Raw genomic sequence first — 11,135 nt, forward strand, 5'->3', positions numbered from 1 at the left:
GTGAAAAAGAAAACAATAGCAGGAAGGTATATGTGGTCCGGGTTTAATCTGCAACCCCGACATCGCCGCTAGAACATGCACGTGGGCTCGGGAAAGCGCTCATAGCATGGATCAAAGGGGAGATTTCCACGTGGCCCAAACTCACCAGAAAATTATGCTTCAGAGATGTCCATGTTATTCAACCTTCACATTAAAAGGTCGTAACCAAAGAGATACAACTGCAAACATTTCCGTTATTGCCCTGAGATTTCATGTGTTATTTCACACAGCGCTTCCGGCAATTCCGTGCTGGTGACATCCATACAGAAAATGCAACACACTGGCAGCGGCGCAGAGCTAGTGGAGGGCCCGGGGGCTCTGGGCGGCAGATGTCCCGTGGCTCCCACGCGCCCCCGGCCCCCACCGCCGCCATGGCCGGGTCGCTGGTGCCCAGCTCGCAGGAGGCGCTTCTGCTGGAGCTCAAGGGGCTGCAGCAGGAGCCGGTGAAGGGCGTCTCGCTGAGCCCGGTGGACGAGGGCCGCCTGCCTACCTGGGCGGTGGCCATCTTCGGCCCTGACACCTACGACGAGGGCGGCTACTTCAAGGCGCCTCGAGAGCCCCCTCGACGACCACCGGCCTGTTAGTCCCTGACCAAGATGTAGCACCCCGACATCTACGGGACTGGGGACGTGTGCGTCGCCGTCCTCCGCCCACGCCAGTCCATGACGCCCTCAGAGAGGCGGAGCCCCGCCCAGAACGTCAGGACGCCGCTCCAGAGCGTCGTCTCCCTCCCCCTCAGACCCAACACCTCTCCCGCCCACGGGGGCGCCTACGTGATGCACGGGGAGCGGGAAGAGAGCAAAGGCTAGTATCGCGAGTACACGGACAGCAACCGGAAGCAGGTCCCGGGGACGACGGCGCACGCGGAGCGGGGCGGCGTGCAGGTGCCCACCACGCCGGCCGGGTCCTGCGTGAAGACCGGGACCCCGGCGCCCGCGGGGACACAGAGCTCCTCCACGAGGACGGCGAGGCCGAGGCCGACCGCTGCTTCTGGGACGACTCGCAGGACTTGGGCACCGAGAAGCCCTGACACCGCATCTTACCTCAGCCACCCGCCTGTCTGCCGCCGCCACCACCTCCGGGCGCCAAGCGGCCCGGGGTCCCCCAGCCCACGTCTCCTCCGCCTCCGCCTCCAGGGAGGCCGCCGCCCTAGAGGCCCTGGGCCCCGCGTGGGCTGCAGCCAGAGACTCAGGGTCCCGCCTCGTGAGTGGACGGGTTGACTCGGGGTCATCTCTTCTCTCTCCTTTGGTTTGTTTGGAATCTAAATAAAGCAACTTTATGAGAAAAAGAAAAGAAAATGTAACACACTAAAAAAGAACTAATGTGTAAAAAGGAGTAAAGAAGGCGTGAGGTCAGTGGCCACTGCACAAGCAGGGTTGACGATTGGAAAGTGAGGCATAAAGTGTCTATAAATCATTGCCGCCTGCCTCTGTCCTCTTTTCTGAAGGAAGTCGAATTGCCTGGAAATTCCCTCTTCTCCTCTGCGTCTCCTTCATCGCTTCCTTGTTAGTTTGGTTTAGTTGTCGTTTCCCCTAAAACTCCCGTAAGCTGCAACTATTTTCTGTTTTCTTTGGCTTCCTGCGGGTCCAGCTTCTTCGTGTGGAGAAATGGTCCTTCCCAGTTTAGTCACTCTTCCTTTACCGGAATGATAAATTGACCATGAATTCCATTTACTATGCACAAGGGAAGCTTCCAGGAGGGCGAAGATGAGCCAGGCATGGTCTCTTCTGTAACCATCTTACAATCCAGGAGGAGGGATTAGGCAAGAGTCAAGAATGACCCAAAGACAAGGAGGAAAATGATGATTCCTGTTAAAATAGGACATCGGAAAAATATATATATATATGAGATCGGATGGTGAGAGAAATCACACTTACGAATTTGGCGGTGCCATTCCTTTGCTGCTTTTTTTGCCGGTGGTCCCCCGGCTAATAAGAGAAGGTCCAAACGGGGCAGGCAGGTTACCTGTGCGCTCTTGGACGGTCAGCGAGATGTGAAGTCTCAGGCCTCGTCTCCCACGATCACTGTGACAGGCGCTGCACCCACACCCAGCCACCTGCTCCCGCTCTGAACATCGTCTTCTTTCACGTCCCTGAGCTTTGCGCAGGTGGTTTCTTTCGCCTTTCCCGTCTGTTCTGTTTTTCCAACTCCAGCTCATCCTTGAAAACTACTTAATTTCACTTCTTGTTGGTTACTTTCTACGATCCTCCAGTCAATACAATTCACTCCTTTTTTTGAACATGACACTCTGCAGGTATTTTGTTGTAACATTCATTTTGTTGAACTCTAAGGATTAGTTAAGAACCCTGTGAAGGCCGGGAAAGCAGGTGTTGCCTGATAGCCTTTCTGTGCTGGACGCCTGGCAGTGTCTGGGTCACGATCGTGGCAGGTGAGGGAGAAAACCACACCTAGTGTTTGAACCAGTTTTGAGCCCTGGGTGGGAATTGACAGGAGAGGGAGCCACGCATCCACAGCAGACACGGGACACACTGCAGGTATCTTGTCCCCTCCTGTCCTGGAGGCCACTCCTGTCCCCTCCACTCACTCAGCCCCAGGCCCCGTAACACCTCCCTGGGACAGGCTGTCTTCGGTGAGGAATCGTTCTGCTCTTTGTGCAGCTTTGTCACCTGTCTTTTCAATGGTCACTCATCGCCGGGGCTCTGCTTTCTGAGAAGAACTTGATAAAGTAATCAGTGCTGCATGTTCATAGCTGCTAATGAATACACATAAAATACACATTACATGTCCTTGTACCAGTACAAAATGGTGGTAGTTCTGACACCACGTTACAAAAAAAAAGTAGACAGTGATTTGTATGGTTTTCATTACCCTCAAAGAAAGTTTGTCATGAAAAAATTCAGAGCCGGAACGACATTCGTTTTCTGGCATCCCTGCTATTAGACGTCGGGAATTCTCTAAATGTTGACACTCTTCGACGTGTGGATACCGGTGAGCTCAGGGTTAAATTCTGAGTCATAGAAATATTGGGTTGGCCCAAAAGTTCATTCAGGTTTTTCTGTAACCAACTTTTTGGCCAACCCAATACAAATCATGTTTCTGGCTTACGTCCTCTGTTGTCTTATTCATCAGCATCGATTCGTTGAGTGCCGGCTATGCGTTAGGCGCCTCTTCTGCAGACTGGGGACACGGCCGTGAGGAAGATGGGCTTCTCTGCCCTAAGAAGCTGCCATTTTAACAGGAAAAAAGACAAAAGTAGGAAACCAAGGAAATGTCAGGTTCTGATTTTCTTATACTTGTTTTGGTCTCAAATCTTTTGTTAGTTGATTTTGGGAAACTGTACTGTGCTTTTATCCCTCAGATCATCTTTCAGAGTTGTTAGGGTACAAGTGGGATAGGACGGGATGGACGGATGCTTGCGGGCTCCCATCGGTGTCCATAGACCGTAGCCGTTCCGGACAGCTCGCTGTGGGTGGGCGGGGCTGACGGTAACAGCAGGAGGACACTTCAGGCCAGCGGTGCCTCAGACTCTGGGACTGTGCAGTGAAGGAACTGCGGGCGCCCTGGGGATTCTCTGAAGGCAGACCCCTCCAGCAGGTGATGGTGCCAAACCCTCAGGCATTAGCAAACATGTGGTAAAGCACAGGCTTGGGAGGGTCTGCAAATAGTGGGAGGCGTTATAGCTGCCCGCCCACCTTGACCTTCAGCAGACCTATCAGTGTCTGGCGTATCCCAAGGAAATGTTGCTATCAGACGTCAGCTCCCATGGTCACCTACGTCATTACATCCCTGTGCATACTTCATCCATTCTCATGGAATTTTATGCCATTTAGTTGATAGGTTATTTCTCATGGTTGATTTTACGGTTCTCAGCTTTGCCCTAAGTTCACATTATCTGAATTCTGTTGGACCCATATTCCACTATGAAATATAGAGCGTGTAAGTTTTCACTGAACATTTAATGTTTCATATATCACACATTCTGACATAAGCAATTTTATCCTCTTAAATTGTCTTGGCATTATGATCTTGGTATTTGGGAAAACATTTGTTTTTGAGCTCCTGAATATGTAGTAGACATATATATCCATATGATTCAGATACATATACGAATATACAAATAATAGAAAAAAATAGGCAAATTTTTAAAATTATGAATAACATTTGTTTTTAGAGTTGCTGACTTTGGAGGATAATTATCTGAAAAAAAGATCTGTGCTATCGAGGACAACCTTCTATTTTGTCGGTCAGAAAATACTTGTGGGACACCCCCTGCACCGTCCCCAGTGGCAAGGAACACAGGCTGTTGAAATGTAAAAAAACTCCCCCACTTGAGAGGAGGTTGGGGAAGACAAGGCACCTCATGAGAAGCAGCAGAGTCCAGGAGGAAGAATAATTCAGTTGCAAACGACAAAAGTCTTTATTTCCAAATTTTGAGCTGCAGGCTTTCCTATAAAGATGATCCGACTTGTGATGGTTAGACTAATCAACTTTACGATGATGTGAAAGTGATAGGCCTTTGGTAGAATCCGTACTTGGAATTTTGAGCTTTTATCTTTTCCCAGGCCAGTGATGTGCAGTCTGATCCTCTCTCGAGATGCTGGGCAGCGGCCGCAGTGCCCAGCCAGCTTCGCGATCACGAGGGTAAACAACCGATGTACTTACAACCCTCTGAACCCAGACAACCACTCTGCTTTTCACTGTCATTACGGTATGCAATCAATTACATGGAATATTCAACATTTTGTTAGAAAACGGGCTTTGTGTTAGATGATTTCGCCCAACTGCAGACTGATGGAAGTGTTCTGGGCACCTTGAAGGTGAGACAGGCTGGGACCTGGGACCCTTTGCTGCAGTGCTTGCACCTCTCCTCAAGCAATAAAATACAAGGAAACTGTAAGGGACTAAAAATAACTGCGTGCATGCGCAGCTGGGGCAAATTCTGGACAAAAGATACAAAAAGACCAAAAAACCCAACTGCCACTTCTGAAGAGCCCGGAGCAAAAGCGGGGTGTCGGGAGCAAAAGCAGAGTACTGCACATGCCCCCTGCGCACACCACCACCAAAGGGATGGGCGAAACACCTAAGCCACCCTTCCTGATGACCCCTGGACACACTCCTACCCTCACCCCATATAAGGAACCATCCTGCCCCGCCATCAGCGCGCGAGCAAGGGCACCTGTTTCTTGTTTCGCTTCCCCTGTTGCAGCAGGGGCCCCCATAAAGCCTTGCCTGAATTTCTCGTCTGGCCTCTTATCAATTTCTATTGATTAAGGAGGCCAAGAGCCCTGGTTGGTAACAAAGGTGGGCTGGGCTAAGCTGTGACCTTCGGTAGGTAAGTGAGGTGTATTCAGTGCATTTTCAACGTGCGATACGTCTGCCAGGAGGGAGCCCCATCATGAGCTCAGGAAGATCTGTAGTGAACCATTGGATCCTGAGAATAATAGATGGGGTGAACACTAATTTTTTAAATTATTTTGATTACCCAACCTACAGCATAAAAACATTCAATTGTTTAGCCAAAGTTGAACCAGGAAATGGTAGATATGGTTCAAATTGGCACGGAACTGCCACGTTGTCTTTTCACACTTGGTGTGTCATGGGTATTTACTTGAATCATTTAAACAAGGGGAGGACTTTTGCAATAGTTCATGGAATCCTTTGCAGAGACTTTGATGAGCTGCTACAATTTTGAAAGGAAAAATCTTTGATGTTAGAAAAAGACTGACAGGCACCAAGGATCATTCAGTATCCCAAACCACACGGGCCAGGTGCTTTAGAGAGTCCAGACAGGGGTAGCAACGTTTCACTAGGCGTTTAAGATGTGTATACAGTTAGAGATAAATACAGGAGGAAGGTTGGAAGATGGTGCGTCAAGCAGTGGGTGCTGATTACGTCTGCGGTGGGTTGAGGATGGGGTTGTTAGGGGAATCTTTGGTTGCTGTTTTCACATTCTTTGGGAAAAAAAGTGGAAATTCTGAGTGATTTTAATATTGAACTTAGCATTTTGTTTCTGTTTATTTTCGTATTTAAACAATTACTAAAAGTAATAAAAACTATGGGTACAAGGATTCAAGACTAAAAATATTTTAAAATAAAACCCAAACTATGAAAACCAAACTTGAAAAAGCTTTAAAACTTCTTTTTTCCTTGTTCTGGAAGCACATGCAATTCCTAGACGAAATTTCTTCCTTCTGTTGAAATAACTTTTTAGGTCCAAGATGGAGCTGCTCCTGCCTGGGAGCCATGTCAGCAACCTGAAGCTTAGGGAACTTTTGTGTCCCTGTGAACACTCTGCTTGAACAGAAACTCATGCATCCGGTCAGCCCGCCCCAAGCCAGACCAGCATTGGTTTCCTTACTTACCTCCTTCCTCCATCTCACCACAGAAAGGTGAGTCTGCAGCCCCAGCTAATCAAGTACTTTCTATTTCTCTCTCCCTTGTTCTTTATCCTATAAAAGCTTCCTGTCTTCCTCTTCATGGTGAGGCTCTTCCAAAAGAGACTGTCCACTTCATGAAGGGTTAAACAAAGTGTGTTTGTATCACCTAAATTGTCTTCTTTAATCATCATTTTAAAATCCTTCCTTCCTTCCTTCCTTCCTTCCTTCCTTCCTTCCTTCCCTCCCTCCTTCCCTCCCTATAGGGCTAAAGTCAAATATGAAAAATTTATTAAACCCTTTTTGATGCAAAAAGATGCACAATAATTTTATAATCCACTTCTTAATAAATACATGTGGATTCCACTCTTTCCTAATCTTTAAGTAAATTGTCATTACAGGGAGGCATGGCATATTTTTACTTCAGTTTTTAAATTCTCCCCAGACGGTATATTGTATCTCAATTGCAGAGACATAACATAATAGCTGATTTCATGCCCACAACAGCCATATAAAGTGTTTCCAGAGAGAGTATTTGGAGTTACTGGTGTCCTCTTTGTATACTATCTTTATTCACCATATTGAATCCATTCTAGATTTTACTTCCAGACCATCCATGTCTACTGCCACTGTCCTTATTCTGGCCTTCATTCCCTCACCTAAATTCAAAGCCTATTTACCAAACTTGTATCTGTGTTCTCTCATATGATATAACACATCCAAGTCAGAGCTGCTCTGCTCAGTCTTTATTTCCTTTGCTGGAATTTAACCAGGACTCGGCCATCGCCTCCATGCCTGAATTCCTGGCTGGAGCTCAGATAACACAATTCCCTTTGATGTCTTATACACACACACACACACACACACACACACACACACACACATATTAGCAAAGTGTAGACTCTTGTGGCCTTGGAGATTTCAAGTGGTATCTCTTTAAGAATGTGTCAGATTTATTTTGAAACTTGACTAATGCTACCCTCTGCATTTTTAAAAAAAAGGAGGTAGAGAAATCAAAGTGATTGTAATTGTCCCGTGTAATCCAGATCTCTATTATATTGTAAAGTATGCTATGACCCTTTTAATTTTCAGTTTTATCAACCAACAGCAGCTCAGACAGAGAACTGACACGGGGCCCCTAATCCACATCGGACACAGGAATGCAGAAGGACAGATTTGTATTCTGGGTATATGTAATCATATATTCACAGCATACGTATTGCCTTGATAAGTCTCTTAGGCCTTGTCTACTGTTAGCAATAATTTGTCAGATAGACTCTGATTTTTAAAATCTGGATAACGTAGGTGAGCATTCAAGTTCTGTCTTAGAGGAAAAAGATATTGGAAAGTATATCTGTTCTGTAATAAGGATGTAATTTCTGCACATTCATGACTGAACGGACTTGGTCAGTGTTATATTGTCAGGCAATGGGCTCCGGATGTCGACACATTACTCATACTAGAAGGTAATTAGTATTTTTAGCAAATGTTGAAAAAGTAACATGAGCCTGAAGTCATTCTGTATCAACCTCATCTACTGGATTCAAGACAATTTCATGTGTAACTTACAGCCCATGTGATGTAGAATTATACTGTAAGTTTTCAATTTGACTGGACCATAGTTTTCCTTAGGAAGTTTTATCTTTTAAAAAAATATGCAAACTTTATGCATAGTTAGGATTTAAAATGTCTGCCTTTACTCTCAACTCATTTAAAAAGTTCTTCGAATGTGTAATTAACAACTTAAAAATGTTACTAAAACCGAAAGTATATCATTTTAACCCATCGGTATTTAGCTTAAGTATAGGCAAGGTTTGAGTTAGCTGCATTCTTATTTTCTATAAAACATAGACATGATCTTGACAAATGTGGGCTCCATCAGTACATTTAATCCTTTTGGAATTAATAGCCCCAATTTAGTTTTAAGATTTTAATAGAAAAGGCAGCTCTCTGACAGCATAGGTAGAAATAAAACCCTGCAGGTAAATCTCATGTACTTTCTGTTTTGGGAAGGACTGCAAAATTCCCATTACTTTTCCTCTCCAGATAAAAGAAAAATCAAGACATCTTCTAAACAGTGTTACATCTTCTAGCTAACTCCTATTGTATTTTTTAGCTTTTAATAAAGAGCTTTAAAAATGTTGTTTTACTAGTTAGTATATTAAGATATATTTTACAGACCTTTTCAATCCTTGGTTACTTTGAAGACTCCCAAAAGGTGATGGATTTCAGAGGAGCGTTTCTTCTTTTCTGGGGGAGTGAAGGTGGCCTTGTTTATTCATGACACACTGCTTGGTCCGTGGTCACTTTGAGGCAGCTCTGGGCTCAGACCCCATCTGTCCTCTTCCTCCACTCAACTATATTTGGTAACTGAACTCATGTTTCCCCAGACGGCCCTGGCCAGAGATTCCAGAAGCCAGCTCTAAGGGCTGGGTTCTTAGAAAATTAAAAGCACTTAGAGTAGAGAGAACTATATTTGTGGATCTAATAAACATGGGATTGACACATGTTCCTCTACTCTCTGACCTTGTGACGGGAAATCCCCACCTGTCTTTTAAATGTATTCTTAATCAGTTAAATGCTCAGTGTGTGACTCTGAGAAGAAAAAGCCGCACTCCTAAAGAAGGCTCTTCTAACTATAATCTTCTGCTTTGTGCATTTAACTTAGTCACGTGGTAGATTATCCGAAAATATCCAGTAACTATTTAAAAATTAAGCCACCTGTCAAATTGAGTGGAGAGCCCCACTGGTCTCTCACTTCCATTTGTTAATTAACAATTATGATATGACTTTGTGTGGGTTGAAGACATTGTCCATCGTGGGATTAAATAGACATGCACACACAGGGCCTGAATCTTCCACACATTGCAACGCCGAGCTGTCAGCCCAAGGTTTAGCACATCCTGACCATCCTGCAAATATTTGTGGATGAAATAAATAAATGTGGAACGAATACTGTTCAGGACAATATGAACCCTTTCACAGCTGTAAAAAAAAAAAAAGTCTCACAACCGTCTCATTACTTATTCTGTAGCATCTCGTTATAACATATTCTAATATTTTGAACTTCCAAATAACAAAACACAAAAATTCTTCTGTTCCAAGGTCAGGCAGCGGAGCCAAATATAAGTGGCGGAAAATAATCACGCAAAACTTCCTGGTGCAGTAAATTTGGAAATGAAGTGCCTAGTCTTTCTTCGTCTGGATAATATCGTTCTAGTCGATGCAGGTTCTGACCTAAAGAAGTGTTTTCTTGTGGTGGACCACGTAGGAAGGGCTCCTCTGAAACTTTACAGGCAACGCTGCTCCTTTATAATTGGTCCTTCTTGAAAAAACAATGGGGTGTTTCACTGCTTATGGGGAGGAGAAACCCCTCTGGCTCGTAAAAAAAAATGCGCTTATGTCTTCTTCTTACTAAAACCCTTAAGATAAGAGTAAAAACCCAAAAGGATAAAAATTGGGAGCGAAGGCAGTAAAAGACTCCAGAAATGGACAAAATGGCTGGGAAATGGTTAACAGAAAGATGAGTGGTCTAATTAAACTGGAAAGTAAGTGGCTGGAGGGGGAGGTGCCCGTGGGAAGCAGTGACCGCCCCGAGTCACAGAAAGGCTGGAATTGGAGGCACCTGGCCTCTTCCTGAAGCTCATTCTAACTGGCAGGTTTGGTGAGGCCGGTGCTGAGACAGGGCATTGGCTGAAAGAGCCCCAAGCGAGCAGCCAGAACTGCCGCGCGTTTCCACGTCCTGCACACCATCCGTCACCCTCGCAGAAGACAGGCACCTTGTTCTCTGGAGTATAAGATGGTGTCCAGGACCAGGGCCGTGGACACAGCGGACGGAAAGGGTGAGGCCCGGAAAGTCATTTCTGGGAGCTGGGTGGGGGGAGGAAACAGAGGCTTGGACTAGTGCCGTATTTCTAGAACAGAGGAGTGATGGGAATGTGGAGAAACAGTAACATTTGATACAGCTTGGCATCGTTGTGTCCGTGACATTAATATCTGTACCTTTGGCGTTTGAAAATGTCATGATCAAAAGTTAAACAAAGGTCTTCCCTGGTGGCACAGTGGTTGAGAGTCCGCCTGCCGATGCAGAGGACGCGGGTTTGTGCCCCGGTCCGGGAAGATCCCACATGCCGAGGAGCGGCTGGGCCCGTGAGCCATGGCCGCTGAGCCTGCGCGTCCGGAGCCTGTGCTCCGCAGCGGGAGAGGCCACAACAGTGAGAGGCCCGCGTACCGCAAAAAAAAAAAAAAAAAAAAAAAGTTAAACAAAAACCTCTGTTGTGTCCCGAGGCAAAGTGCAGGTGGAAGAGATTATAGGAATCAAAATGTTGTGACCGTTCCATGATGTTACCTTAGTTGTTACCTTAGTTAAGGAAAGAGTCGCTGAGAGCAAGGACACAAGTGGTTACAAATGCCACTAGACAATGAATAATCTCCCTCTCCTCCCCCGCCCCTCCCCCTTCTTCATTTTAAGGTAAATGGATGCTAACCGTATGACCCAAGCTTCCCCTAAATGTCTTAACAGATTTTATTGTTGTATTAATAGTAAATTATGCAGGAGCCACTAGGCATTTCTTCCCTCTGCAGCAGACTGCACCTAGGCAATAACTTTTGTAAATCCCGGGGTTCATTTTTACAAGCCGACCTAAAGTGTGTGTTGAGGACCTGCACACTCATACTAACATCTCCTATGAAGACACTGCCAGGAAGATTCACATCCTTGCAGTTTCTAGAAAGAGATGGGAATGCAACCCAGTGAATGTT

General features: G+C 45.8%; 1 protein-coding gene across 1 annotated transcript in view; it reads right to left on the minus strand.

The window, feature by feature from the left end:
- The window catches only part of PALLD (palladin, cytoskeletal associated protein), a 400,580-nt gene extending 391,867 nt beyond the window's left edge, over nt 1-8,713 (minus strand). The window contains exon 1 of the mRNA XM_082656727.1: nt 8,556-8,713. The gene's annotated coding sequence lies outside the window, so the exon portion shown is untranslated. The remainder of the gene's footprint in view (nt 1-8,555) is intronic.
- Between the last annotated feature and the right edge of the window lie 2,422 nt (nt 8,714-11,135).

Source organism: Grampus griseus (genome assembly GCF_964374135.1).
Source record: "Grampus griseus genome assembly, chromosome: 6".
NCBI lineage: Eukaryota > Metazoa > Chordata > Mammalia > Artiodactyla > Delphinidae > Grampus > Grampus griseus.